Here is a 15,473-nt window from a genome sequence, read left to right on the forward strand (position 1 = left end):
GCGTTGAGGTTGGTTGGGTGGGGGCCAGTGTGAGCAGCTAGCTTTGTCGAACTGCGGCGTTGTTTTGGTTAATTTGCATAAATTGTGGGCACATTGCACTTGCCGCGTGCCGCCTGCCGACCGGCGCCTCTTTTTAGTCAGCAGCAACTCTGCTGATTGTTTAAAGTGGCGATAATAATTCATTTGTTGTTGTTTTGCTGGCGAGTATAGTAGCAGTTGAGTGAAAAGTTTTGCAATACGCCAAATGAAATATGCGCAGCGCAAAACCGCAGGTAGCACAACATCAACAAACAGCAACAAAAATCACTAGAGCAGCAACTTACTTTCCCATACAAAATGTGTGTGTTGTTGTTTTTTGTTTTGTAGCTATGTATTTATTAGATTGTGGCTAAAAGCTTTGCAATTTGTCATTTGTCAGCTCGTCCGTTAACTGGCCAACAAACATATGAGCGCTTGAACGTGCCACAAATGGTACGAGGGCGGTTTGATAAGTCATTTACTCTTCGAAATTCATATGTTGATGCTTCGAATGTACTAATACTGCTAGTAGCAGTTTGTAGGCTTAATAAAAATGACCACACATACGGCATATCGGAATCGTCAGTTTACTGATCTGTTGTATTCCTACAGAATTCCAATAAAAATCGTCACAACGAAAATGATACATATTACCAGAAATAAAATCTATAAAGCAATATGAATCTAAAAAAATACGCAAGAATTGGTCAACGAAGAATACAGCTCTGTTGTTTTTACGCCAGACGATTCTACATAACCCGAACGGACCCGCATTATCATCCCACCAAGCATTTTGAACTCTGCCACATTCTTCAAAGGTATGTTTTCTACCACTACCACCACAACAAAGACCTTCCGATTAAAAGTGATTTCAAACAAGAAAAAATCCCAACTTCTGTTGCACCGAAGGCACAATACCATTCTCGAAAAACAAAATCTTTGCCACACAAGAACTCGATTTTGATGGTGTTATAGTCGTCCGATTTCGTGAAGATATCGTGTCAAATAAAAAAAATTTCCATACAAGGAATGGACGGTCAGTTTGTATGGCTGCTGTATGTTGTAACGTACCGATATTGGCGGTTTCGAAAAATGAGCAGATTCTCGAGGAGAATAGAAAGCGTGCAATATTTCAGATTGATATCTCAAAAACTGAGAGACTAGTTCGAGTGTATACAAACAAGACATGGCCAAATCGTAAATTATTAACAAACTATTGAACATTCCTCAATATTGAAATAGTTTATTGACTTATTTCTTCCTGGGTATCTGATTCGAGCTATACAAATTTTTCTTGAATAAAGAAGTATTCTTCAAAACTGGAGAATATTTTTGAAGAATTCAAGTATAAAGTATTATTGACCTATCAAACGTCCCGAAAATTCAAAGCAAACTATTTTTGTTTCAGTGAGTCCCTATTCTCAAAACAACCAAATAAAAATTGAAATTGACCAATTTTTTCCTCAAAATAATGAAAAACACAGGTAATGTTAATATTTTCAAAGGCATAAACACCGTTTCTTAGTGAAAGTCGGGCATTACACAAAGTTACTAAACTGCGAAAAGAAACTAAATCGGTCAATAAATACCGGATTTAGAAACAAATAACAAATTTTCCAGTAGAACGATTTGCTTTTAGGGCTAAGCCATTCTAGAGCCCCCATAGCTTTGGCAATATATTCTGAGCGTAATCAAAAAGAAATAAAAATTTTCCCTTTCCGAGTTTTTTAACATGTCAATAAAAAAGTTGGTAATGTTATTTTGTTAAGAAAAAAAACAAGAAATCCCATTAGCTTCGGTTGCATCGAAGCTATAATACAATTCACAAATACAAATGGTTCCTTACAAAACCTCGATTCCGACCGCTAAGTTTGTATAGCAGCTATTTGCTATAGTGATTCAATCTGATTAATTTCTTCGGAGATTGCATCATTGCCTTAGGCAACAACCCACTGCAAATTTCGTGAAAATATCTCTTTAAATGGGAATATTTTCCATGCAAGCTCTTGTTTCCAATCCTTCAGTGATCCCATATCGGCGGTTCCAACAAATGAGCAGATTCTTTAGGAAAAAAGGGCGCATGCAAAATTTCAGATCGATATCTCAAAAACTGCGGGACTTGTTCGCGTATATACAGACAGACGGACATGACTAAATCGATTAAGCTCATCAGGCTGATCATATATGTATATATTTTATAGGGTCTCCGACGCTTCCTTCTGGGTGTTACATACTTCATGGCAACCTTAGTATACCCTGTTCGAGGTATAAAAATAGCGTCTACTGTGCTTATCTTCGGAATACTCATTTCAAGATATGCTCTCCGGACGATTGTGATTCTAAGAACTCGTGCTACTTAAATTAAAATAAAAAACGGGATCTTAATCCACAAAACGTTTGCTAGTGTAGTACTACTTTTTTTTTTTTTTTGCTTTTCATCAATTTTTTCTAAATGGAAGGTTTGGCGAAAAGTTCGACCCAAAACGAATTGGTCATTGAATATCTTTTACCACTATTCCACCAATTGAAAACTTTTTTAAGACCTTAAAATTAGTTTTAAACAAAAAAATCGATCCTGTATTAACAAAAGCAAAACTTATTTTTGCACTGTTGATAATAGATTTAAGACGAACTATGAGTCGAGCTTATCGAGTACTTCGAAAACATTTTAATAAAACTTAGAAACCATTCTAATCTTTATTAGATTCTCGACAAGGTTGAAGCAGAAAGCCTCTGCATTTTAACGCTATTACCACATAGAGGATTATGAGGTGCTTGCAACATAGAACATCCTCATTCATTCCTTTGTGCCGCTTTTTCAAGATTTAGACTCAGTCGTATGACTTATTTATTTCAGTTACAGCTGTTGGTATCTCTAGCTTGCCCATTAGTCTGTTGAAAATTGTTATCGGTTGAGTCTTCAGTAAGTCTTTGCCACTCTCTCTCCTCTTATTTCACTTGAAAGCGCTTCCAAAGGATATCCATAGTATAAATATAAAAATAAAACACCTAACCCTCCTTAACCCAACATACTCTCAGTATTATTTCAAGAACTTAATGATCCATATATCATTGCTTACAACTTTGCTCCAGACCCCCGCACACAAAAACTCGAACTTCTCACTGAGCTTATCATAAAACCTACACACATCACGCGGTGGGTGTGAAAAGAGAATGCGTTTGATAGGCCCGCACAACAGCCTCAATCTGTGGTTGATGCATCCAATTCATTTCAACTGCCAACGAGGTCTATGCCAGATAATACAAATGCCCACATTTGTTAATGCTACCTTTTGCGGTTGCGGGCAATCATTGTTGTCCATACATTTTTACAATCCGCCGCAGGTCTGAAATTACCAGTGAATGAACGTGAAATTGCTCTGCGCCATGAGCGAGTGCGAAAACTTTTATCTCAAATACGAGAAGTTTCTTTGTAGACTTTAGTTCAATGAAACGATTACTCAAACTATGTAGTTTCATACGAACAACAACAACAATAGTAATAACAATAACAGCAACATCAGCCGCAGTGCGAACACCCATCAGCAGTCATGCCTTAAGCCGATACGGTGACGAAGCTCAATAGTAACGGTTTACTAGTATTATTTATTTGACGCGCGCAGCCTCCTCTCCTCCTCTCGAAACCCCTACCAAACAGATCTGTTGACATTTGTGACGACTAACTGCTGATTGGATTTGTTTGCGCTGTTCTTTACTCGTTATGTTTTACTTGCATTTCGCTCTCTTCTCCTCAGTCGCCCCGGACGCTGCTTGAACTCGTGCATTTGCACGCTTTTGGGATTCCAATATTGCCTTGATTGAAAATTTCTGCAACATTGGGCGAGAAGGACAAACTTTACAATACGCACACGTACGTTTGTATGAACGTACATGTGTGTGTGAACGATTGATTATAATGCAACAGCGTCAAGTTGATGTCGCGCCCAGTCGTCTGCGATTAATGCGAATTTTTATGCACACTTCTTCAGGGGCGCTTGATTTTTAAATCGCCCACAACAACAACAGAAAGTGAGAACTTTAATAAGCGTTTTAAGTCATATTTCTGTATGTTATTTGTAAGTATACGAAAGTGTGTCGGCGGTGATGACACTCAGATTCACATACACATATATATTGTGATATTTATTATTGAAATTCTTGTCATGGAATTTTATTGCACTTTGCTTCTACTTTGATTGCAATTTAAATTTAAATGCATTTCTAGTGGAGAATTCTTGGAATTTGCCTACTTTCATGTAATTTATTTCTACTTTTTGTTGATAAGAGATTCCAACAGAACTTATGAGCATATAAATGAAAAATTTGAGCTATTTACTTAATGGAATATCAATACAAGAAAAAACGTTAACTTCGACTGAACGGAAGCTATAATAACCTTCGGAAATATATTTAATAAAGCATAAAATGGTATAAAAAGATCTTTATGTTAATTTTTATCGATCAGTTTGTATAGCAGCTATATGTTATAGTGTCACATATCGGCGGTTTCAACAAATGAGCCGCTTCTTTGTGGGAAAACGATGTGGGCAAAATTTCAGATCATTATCAGAAAAATTGAGGAACTACTTTGCCTATATACAGACGGACACACAGACAGACAGACGGACAGACGGACAATCGGACATGTCAATATCAACTCAGCCCGTCACGCAGTTAAAAACTTCGAGGCAGGGTATAGTACAGGGTATACAAAAAAGGTTGCAAAAATCCTAGTGGCCTTTATCGTGTGTTGTTTTTCTGGTAAACGTTTAAATTAAAAAGTTATTTTTAATATTGGTCATCGCTTAGCGATAGATGTCTATATTCTTAGAGTATATCTCGCAAGAAGTCAAAAAATGTTTAATCTTTAAAATATATCCGCTATTAAGGGTCGCAGAACACTAAAATTATCGAATAACAATGCTTTATCAATAACATTTAAATCAACTACATACTATCTTTAGCAAATAAGTAGTCAGCTGATCTAATAACGCAGAGGTAACAAAGGTATAAGGCGTTATAATTTATTCCAAAATAAATCTACCACACTAGTTTAGGCCTTGTCAGCTGTTTACTCTGAAAGTATTAAAAAAAATTGGGCTGCGGGAAAATGTCACAATTCAGTTAGTTCTAGAGCGAAGACAAATTGCTTTACTTCTCACTGCACGGAATTTTCTTCGACTACTTGACATAAATGGTTATTAAACCATACCTGACAGAGCTGCTTCTCCAAAGCAAATGAAAACATATACAATTACTTTTCAGCCTCCTTGAAAGGATAATGGTCTTTTCATCGCAGAAATGCAACTTAACTAACCAATTAATAGTAATGTAAAGATGTTTTTTTTTCCTTCTTTCAATTGAGATAAATTTTTTTAATTCTCAGATAGTTAAATGGGAGCGATATCCTCAATTCACGCAAATTTTCGATATTTTTTTTAACAAGGCTTGGTATTTCTTTCGATGGCATTGCAATATTTCAAACCGTGATGCCAAGCTGCTGCAATGCTTATGATAAGAACGAGTCAGACGAGGGTTATTTATATCCACTTGCGGGTCAGAAAAAAAACATTTTTTTGTGTATTTTTTGTATCTAATAAATAAATAAAAATAATATACTTTTTATTCAATGTATTTTAATAATCGGCGATTCGTTTTGAAACATTTTGGATTCACAACCTCCTTAGCCGATTTCTGCGTAAAAAGGTGTCTGGCGATGATAAAGATTTTTCTGTTTAAAAATATCTCAAATTCAAAAGTCAAAAAAAAATATTATTGCAATATATCTATCCAAGTAACGTTCGAAGGATAAGGAAAATTTAAATTTTTGACGAAATGGCGACTTTCCAAAAAAAAATCAATTGTTGTGAAAATTTTTAAACTTTAAGAGTGTTTAAGAATATCATCGACTCTGAAAAAAGATTTCGATAAAAACGGGTTTAAAATTTTGGAAGTCGACAACACTAAGGTAAAAAATTCAATTGCTCATATCGCCGAAACTACTTTATTATTTACCGCATCAAATTAGTTTTTCGGAATATACTCGTATACTCAAATACTCATACGCACATTCTACTTGTATATGCATAATCAAAAAAATCGATTTTTTGAAATTCACAAGGTGATATTACTCCTTAAATCGCTATTTCTTTATATGGAGTACACAATACTTCGGCCAAAGATGATCTAAATATGAAACCCTACACTAATCAACTGCATTATTTTATTCGAATTAAGTCAGACGCTTCAGCTATTGGGATATACTCTCATGAGCACCTCGTTTACAACCAACCCACACATAGAAAAGAATGTTTGTATATAAAAACCACAACGATCGTAGCGCATGCACTTGTGGAGCAAGAGCTACAACGTCCAATCGGAGAGTACGCGAAAAAATATGTTAGTTAGAGTGCACACGATCCACAAGCAATAGCAACAAAAAACAGCGAGTGAGCAGCGGAGTTGCTACAACAAACACATCGATTACACATTGACGCCGCTGTTGACGACAGCGTCGCGCAATGAAGTTAACTGGAACATGACTGCCACTGGCAATGCCGTTGACTAGCGCTGACTGCGAAGCGACCGGCGGAGAGAGTGTCCGCTTGACTGGGCCGTCGCTTGATTGCCATAAGAAAATCCAAAGCCAGTTAGTTGGTAGTCGTTTTCGGTTTCAGTTGTGTGAAACGTGTTCGTTTGACAAGCAGTCTCTGTAGACGTCTCAAGCGGTGATTGCTGGTGGAGTAAAACATCAAAAAGAATTTTGGAAATAGTGATAATTAAAAAAAATAAACTAAGTGCTAACATATAATAGTTTGTCGTTTAAATGCGTGCATCAGCGGTTATACAAAACGCTTGCAACTGCTTACATATCTATGTGTGTGTTTACACAAGTACGTTTCGATCGTAATCTACAGTGTGTGTGCGCGGGTGTCAATCGTCTGGTATTTAGCGAGAAATTCTTAAGCGTGTAGAATAAAGCGGAAGTGTTTTGCCAAAACAAGTGCGTGCATGTAATCACATACGTATGTACATACATACAAAGATACGTGTATGTGCGTGCGCATAATTTTTAGGCGTTTTGGTTTATTTACTATTTGTTTTTGGCTGCATTATCGGCCAGTGTGAAGACCGCTAATTCATCTAGCACGTTCAATGCCTTTTCACTGCAACAATAACGACAACAATCAGCACAAGAACAGTAACAAAGCCGACCAAAACGAAGTTATAACAATCGCAAGTATGTAAACTACGAAAAGAAACCTTAAAGTAGAATGTGAAAGCCAGTTAAAGCCAAAAGTGAGCAATAAGCAGCAATAAAGTACAAATTTCAAAATGCAAAACAAACAAAAAAAATAAAGAAAAGTGTATAAAAGAGTATAGAAATCGGCGACAACGGCTAACTAAAAATTTGACCTTTTTAGTGGTTGGATGACGATCGCTGTACGAGTATAATTATTTATATACACACGCGCATGCACACGTATGGCAGCATAGTTAAGACGTTTGGTTTTAACGGTCGTTTACGGGCCAGCAAACGTGCATGTGTGTGTGTGTGTTAGTATCTGTGTCGTCACAATCAGAAACGAAGCAGTCTCATGTTTTAGGCAAGCACGAGCTGCTAACGTTATTGCTTTCGCTTTTGTTGTTGTTATCGCGTTTTTATCTGCTATTTTTTCTTGTCCGCTTTTGCTTGCTAGTTTTGCAAGGCACACAAAACGAAAATGTATGTTGTTGTTGTTGTTGTTGGCAACAAGTACCTGCATGATCCACAATAACACGCTACGTTCTCATCTGACGCGCTCGCAAGACCTGTTCGGCGTGTTCACGAGAAGTTGTAAAAAATGAGAGCTACGGAGATATGCTTGTACAACCACACATACATGCATAAAGATATATGTACATATGTATGTATGTATTGTATGTTGTATATATATGTATGCATAGGACACTGTTGCTTTGCGCAGTAACAACAATAAATAATAACAAGTTTATGGTGCTAAAACCTGGTGGCGGATTGTGGCAGTCAAACGAGCTAAGCAAGCCAACACTCGCTGCCGGTGGCAACCCAATTTAAATGGAAACAAGTTGCATGCAAAAATTTTTTGTGCATTTGTGACAAAAAAATTTTACGTTTTAAATAAAATTGCTTTAATCTGCAAAGTAGGCATTTTGGATATTTTCAAAATCATGATTTCTTTAGTTTGTTCCAGAGTGCGTTTTGGCATATGCCTGTGTGTAAATGAAAAACCACATGCTTCGAGCGAAATTTTGAATTGCTCATGCTCACTTATTTGCATAGATACATATATGTATGTATGTATACATGTATATAAACATATGAATATATGTATACATACATATGTACATAATAAATGTAAGTTTAACTTTATGAAATACTTAAGGCACCCTTTCGATAAGACTGCAAAAACCACAAATCTAAAGAACTGAAATAATCGTATAATTAGTCAGTTTTCATAACAATTTGGTTATCAACTCTAACAAACTTTATAAAAATTGATTGAATCATTAATTTCTTGTGAAGACTGGAACGATTTTCTAGGTTTTCCAGAGCTTCCATTAAGTATTGAGATCCGTCTTGCAACCTTGAGTACTTTGAACGAAAAGAATTGAATTAAATTCATAAAACTTCCTTCATTCCGTAAACATTCCTTCTCCAACACCACAAAGGTTATCTGAATTTATGATCTTCGTGTGAGAAAAACCACTTAAAAACTTCACATATTGGCGGTATTCTTACATTTCTCCGAAGATTTCTATTATCTTACTCCAATTTAATCGGGATCTTCTCAAGATTTACATTTGGTGCCATTCGAGCAGTCCATGATTGGAAAATCTATCCCAATCGCAAGCGATCGCTCTCAACAATTATTTTTCTCTTTCCCTCCATAAATTAAATATGCTTAGTATCTTGTATAATTTTAAAGTCGTAATTAGTATTCTAATTGCAAAACTGCTCCAGAAATGAAAGTTTAAAAACTTTCTTATTTATAACTTATATTTTCCTCTGCTTTAAGGGGTTGTATCACCTCGTGATTTGAAAAACAATCGATATTTTGTTTTGTATATCGAATGTACAGATATTTTAAATATTCTCCAAAAAGTCGATTTGACAAATAGTTTTGGAGATATGAGTCAGTTTTTGTTAGGATTTTTTAACTTTGTGTAATCGGCTCCCAGAACTTAAACGCGTTTTTCTTGAAACACTGTTTCCAGTTTCGGCGAGGAAAATGTCTTCGAAATGGTTGAACCGGTCGACTTAAAATTTCACGTCCTTCTTAGATATATTTGACAGGAAATCATCGAAGCAATAATATATTTGATAGTAACTTCGATTTTTTAAGGCACTTTGAAATGTAAATTTTTTTTTGTAAAAAAAAATCTACTTTTTTGAAACTGCCTTTTTTTTAAATTAAAAGTTTGACTAGTTCTCCAATCATTACCTGTACTTGTACATAGTTATAATACAATTTTTGGGTTTTTGAATTTTAGATGATTTTAAGTAGAATAATCTTTCTCACCTCAAGACAGCTTTTTATGGGTGTTTCTGGAGATCGGCAACGGGATCAATAAAATCCACAATTTTTCAAAATGAATCGTCTATTATTAAAGTACATTAGTTTCTGTAAATGTATATTATTTATATTTATTTATTAAATAACATGCCTCTTAAAAAATTAATTATTATTATTAAATAGTTAGAACATATTCTGATAAGTTTCCGTAGGGACAGTCCTTGTTTACAGTGCACAACAATTCATGCAAAACTTTTACAGTTCTATCAATCAGTAAGCTTCTACAATAACAACGGCTTAATCTCAAATACTTGCTTTTCGATTCCAAAAATTTTTAAAATTGCATATTTTTTCGCTAGAGTTTCGATCAATGCTCACCCATAAGAAGAAACAGAACCAGTTGCAAGCCGAATATGTTAGTACTAGTGATCTTCGTTTCGTTAAAGACGTGATATTTCACGTCGCCCACCTTAATATCAGTAATAATTTTAATATAAAAGTAGTTACTAAGCGCCTGTGCCTGTTGTATAACAACAATGAGAACATTCTAATTATTATCATTTATTGACAATACTCCAAAAATAGCTCAATCAAAATGATCATGCCACTTATGTATTTATAAAGTTTTATTGCGCTTCATAACCTAATTCGTGATGCCATGCCTTCACAAAAACCTTAAATCACGATTCACTACATATAATACCTAAATATACTGGATTATAAGTAATATACACCACTATAGTAAAAAGTATAAATAATTGAAATTAAGAAAAAGCACAAACAATGGCTTGTATCAGCTGCGATCACGATCATTATAATAACCGGTTAAGCAAACTTAACGAACGACTACATACGAGTAGATGCTACATATACTTGTATGTACATACATATGTATACATACACTCACTACCATGCATCTATTCCGATCACTGATCGCTTTAATGTCATTCAGTTACATACTTTGCAAGTCTTGCAATTGCTTTATGATTGCCAGTAACAACAAAAACCAAACCGGTGGTAAATATACAATATTACCAGTACAAAAATAACAACAACTAAGTATAATTTTCCTCTTCATTTATGCTAACACCTTTAATATAAATATGTATACCTTGTGACCAGAAAGTTTCCGGAAATTGTAAATAAATCGAAACATTTTTAATCTTCATCAATATTTATTTTGTCGCCTTCAAAATATGCTCCTTCTGAAGCGATACACATATGCCACCTCTTTTTCCAATCATCGAAACATGCCATGTACCCACTTTTCGGGATCGTCTTCAGTACCCTCTCCGAATTTTCTTTTACGGCCGCAATCGAGTCGAAACGGGTTCCACGGAGTGGTAACTTCAGTTTTGGAAACAAAAAAAAGTCGCACGGGGCCGGTTAATACGGTGGTTGATTGATGGTATTGAACGAGTTTCTGGTCATAAAATCGTTAACAACTATAATCTTTTTGAAAAAAAATTCAGCTCTTTTGGAATCATCCAAGCATTGGCGCGTCTCATGCCCAAATTATCGGTCAAAATCAAACGAGCTGCTTCACGGCCGATGTTAAGCTTACGTGCTATATCTCTAACACTCGCATGATGATTTTCGAGCACGATTTCCTTCACTTTTTTGATGTTATTGTCAGTGGTAGACGTCGAAGGACGACCGAAACGAGGTATGTCTTCGACGGTTTCTCGACCATCCTTAAATGCTTTGCACCAGTCGTCGACTTGGGTTTTAGATAGAATAGATTATTTTAGAATAGCCTTTTATAACATTCGCAACGATTCCACACACGAAATTTGTTTCGAAACACAAAATTTGATGCAAATTCTTTGTTCAATATTTTTTTCCATTGTAAAAATCACAAAACACTACTGAAGTCGACTGATTTCAACAACTGCAAAGTGGTGGACAGATCGCGCTTATTTTTGGCATAGTAATTAAGAACAGTGCTACCAACGTAGAAAAGTGCTACAAAATATTCAGCGCGTTTAGTTTAAATGACAATTTCCGGAAACTTGCTGGTCACAATGTATATGCGTTTAGAGATAGTTACATATTTATATATATCTATCTATACTCACGTTGATATAAATAGGTATAGGTACAATCTGTTGTAAAAGACTTACAAACTTACAACTGCTCGTTCATATTTATCATACATTTAAGCTGTCAGTAGATAATAAAAAATTTCAAATGATTGATAAGCGTTATTTTTAACTGTTTGTTTATATGTAAATGGCTTTGAAAGCATTCAAATAATATGAACGTAGAAATTCACTGTTATCGAAGAAGTTAAAATTACATTATAGTTTTTTAGTTCGCTTTCTTAAGACAGTAATTGGTGGTAAGTGAAGCGAAACTCATTCACGCCAGCAAATTTATTTCTACAGTATGTCACAAAAGTCACCGTCGAAGACAAATGTTAAAGCGACAGATGGTAGCAACATGAAAATGAATTTTGAGAAAAGTCTGCTAGGGAACTTACGTTATACGAGAAAACTAAAGTAGCTAAAAAGACTGCCAAACTAGAATTTGAAACCAAGTTGCATTTCAAACTTATTAGTAAACACTTAGTGGAAATTTCAAAAATGTCACAAGAAACATCTGCTCGTCACATGTTTGCATATAACCTATTATTTACCATATGTTTCGTTGCGGCTATGTAGAGCTAGCTTTCTTGGAAATAGAATAGATAACCATAATCGCAACAGTATTGGTTTTGAATACCAAAACCTCATTAGCGAAAAAAATTTAATTTAAGATATTCGGGTAGGTTTTGTAATTTATTTTCAAGCGAATATATTTGTATACATAGTTTAGACTTCTCATTATTTTATTGAAATTTGATAATTTCTCACTTGCGTTCCATTATAAATCTTTCATAGAATTCTTCTCTTTAACAATTAATAATAGAAATCTTCTGTTTATACCCCCAATATATTATGTGTATTAGCATGAAGTAGAGAGCTCTAGACATTTTCAACCACAAATTTAATCAATAACGCACCGGGAGTTATATACTAAGCAAGGATTTCATGGTTAGCACTTCTGTTCCAGTCAATGCTATTTGACAATAATAGGACTATGGAGTTCTAGTTATTTCACTGCTGACACTGGCTGGTACCGAATTGAATACCTTTTTAGCCGGTGCTCTGCGTCCTACATCTAAGCAATTCTTTTTAAAGACATAAGTCAGTCTAAAATAAAAAAAGTTTTATTCGCATTTCGATATAAAATAGTGGCCACTGCGCCAATCTTCTGAATCAGCTTTTTCAAACGGTTCTCGACTGACAATGTTGATTCTAGGAACTCGTGCTGTCTGACACAAAATATGAAATGCGATCTTAATCTAAAATAATATAGTTAAATTTTATAAATATTATATTAGTTGAGTATTTAAGTGCATACGTGCGTTAGTCTCCGAGTACCATTGTTGTCCGATTCAAAAAAGTAAGTTTCGAGAAAAACGTGTTTAAAGTTATACCATCTGCAAATTTGAAACATGAAAATATACATTTCAGGTATTTAAATACATACATTTCAGGTACTTATAATAATAATAAAAAATAATATAGGCTCCTGAGCCTATACAAGCATGACTCGATCCAAAAGAGATGTTGAGATCCTCTGCTATTTCTCTAATGCTAAACTGATGTTTCTATGTGATGATTTGCTTTCGATGATTTCAGAACCGTCACAGAATGCTTGTTGTCGGTTTGTGCACGCAGTTTAAACGGACCAGTCCGGTCCAAAATTATGATTTATGCTGAATGGTGCTAACCTAAATGCTTCGACACCACAGCGGATTAGGCGGGGATACTTTTTTCCACTAAACTATTTTTCCTAGACGAACCTTTTGCCTTAGGCGAAATCGCCGTTGTCAAATCGTGAAGATGTATAAACCTTTCATGGACTTTAACTGATGTACACTCCAAGAGTCAACTTATTAGTCGTTATCTGGTCGGCACCGCAGGTTAGGGTGAGCAAGTTGAGAGACTTGTAAATGTTACTTTTGTTCCTCAAAGTAGCACAAAAGTAATTCCAATTCAGATTTCAACGATGATATGATTTTCAGTGAATTCGAAAGAGTTGAAATAGTTTATAACTTTCAAACTATGACGATCAATAATAAGACGTGAGATCTTATCCTTCACATAGTTTATAGATTGTGTCAGAACGGCTTAGTTCTGTTGCTAGAGCAGCATTCTTCAAAATTTTATTAAATAATCAAAAATTGTTTGAGTAAAAACGATAATACCCTCTTTGAAACGTTGTTTATTATCAAATTATTTAATAACAACCACTTTTGTTATTATTATACATTTTGCAAAATAATTTATAAGTTATGTATGTATGTGACTCTCTACAGAGGAAGACGCCAAACACACACTTAAAACGTATTTGTATATACATACACTTAATAAACTTTAATGCACTCGCTAAGGGAAGTATCAAGTTAAGTAATTGTAGGAACTTACTTAATGGCGACGTGCTAAATCAGTGAAACGTGCATACAATTATCGCAAGCCTTGACTCAAAAATAGAAAACAATAGCAAAAACAAAAATCGGTAAAGATTCCCAAGTTGGGATCACTGATCGTATTATACAACAAAAGCGTCACTCGTATGACTAAAAACAATTGAATGCAATAAAATTAATTGTGCGACGAGAAACAGCAGTTAATTCGTTTTAATTATTTTACATTACTCCCTATACAGTAACAAATAAAAGTGTGTATGTGTATGTGCAACAAATTTGTTAGCAATGTGTAAAATGCTGTAATGAATTGCATATTTGACGCATTCACATACACCTTTGTGCATTTCACACACACATACTCACATTTCGAACGATTGTTGGCAGTGAAAGTGAATTGTCAGCGTCGAGTATTATTCGCTTTTCATTGTTTTTCAGCGCAACGCTCCAACAACACGCTAGACAATACATACAGCAAATATGCAACTACTACACATACCATATATACTTATTATATATGGGTACATATATTTGTATGTGTTAAACATTTTCCCGTAATAATTTTTCCGTTTCCCGTTGTGTTGCTTTTTATTGTCGACGATGTCGTCGTCTTCCCGCTGTAGCTGACAAGTGTTTTGGCTTTCTAGGCGTAATATTTACAGTTGCTTACCGATAAATAGGGCCACTTTTGGGAAAAAATAATGTTTTCTTTGTATTTTAACGGTTTTTAGTAAAAACAATGTACATACAAATACATAGTTATCAGTCAGTAAGCTATGCTGGTCCACTAATACCTTGTTTCAGCAATAACTGACTAAACATTTACAGCTGTTTCCCGCCAATTAGAAACAATTTTGGAAGAAAAATATAATTTTGTATATTATAACGATTTTTAGTGAATCAAAATAACGGTACTTAGTAACTATTCAGAAATTCAAGCTGATCTTTTCGAGAAAAAACACAAATTTTTCTGATATTACGGTTTTTAAGTAAACAAAATGTAGATACAAAAATATAGCTAACAGTCAACAATCTGGTCCACTAATATCTTGTTTCAGCACTACTGGCATAAATTTACAAATTTATAGATGTCTACCCCTAAATAGAGAAGCTTTTGGAAAATAAATAAATTTGTGTATTATAACGGTTTTTGGAGAGTCGGTACAGATCAGATTGTTTAGAGATTCAGTCTGGTCCATTAATGATATATTCCTGCATTAATTTGCATAAAATTTACAAAAACTTTTCAAAGAAAAAAATTCAATTTGCCATTTTATAAAGGGTTTTTAGTAAGGCAAAATTACGGTACAGCTGGTAAATAATCAGTCACTAAGCCAAGCCAGTCTTGTTCCCTCATTGACTAAAATACCATACTGGCTAAAAAGCTAACCAGCTAACTGTAAGTATATTCTGACATTAGTGGTGTCACCTATGCTGTCATTAGT

The 15,473-nt window shown here is 34.7% G+C and overlaps 1 protein-coding gene and 1 long non-coding RNA gene across 5 annotated transcripts in view; both read left to right on the forward strand.

Moving 5' to 3' along the window:
- The window catches only part of wake (wide awake), an 80,464-nt gene that overhangs the window by 38,268 nt on the left and 26,723 nt on the right, over positions 1 to 15,473 (forward strand). The window contains exon 1 of one of the 4 annotated variants that reach the window (XM_070105656.1): positions 6,678 to 7,461. The exons of 1 other annotated variant lie outside the window; for it this stretch is intronic. The gene's annotated coding sequence lies outside the window, so the exon portion shown is untranslated. Of the gene's footprint in view, positions 1 to 6,677; positions 7,462 to 15,330; positions 15,472 to 15,473 lie in introns of those variants that run through there. 2 more of the 4 variants (XM_070105655.1, XM_070105657.1) reach the window with 2 other exon arrangements.
- LOC138855758 (uncharacterized) lies at positions 682 to 15,188 on the forward strand. The gene is made up of 2 exons (XR_011394835.1): positions 682 to 836; positions 15,087 to 15,188. It is a non-coding gene; the product is annotated as an uncharacterized lncRNA (long non-coding RNA).

The sequence above is a fragment of the Bactrocera oleae genome, chromosome 2, assembly GCF_042242935.1.
Source record: "Bactrocera oleae isolate idBacOlea1 chromosome 2, idBacOlea1, whole genome shotgun sequence".
In the NCBI taxonomy this organism is placed as follows: domain Eukaryota; kingdom Metazoa; phylum Arthropoda; class Insecta; order Diptera; family Tephritidae; genus Bactrocera; species Bactrocera oleae.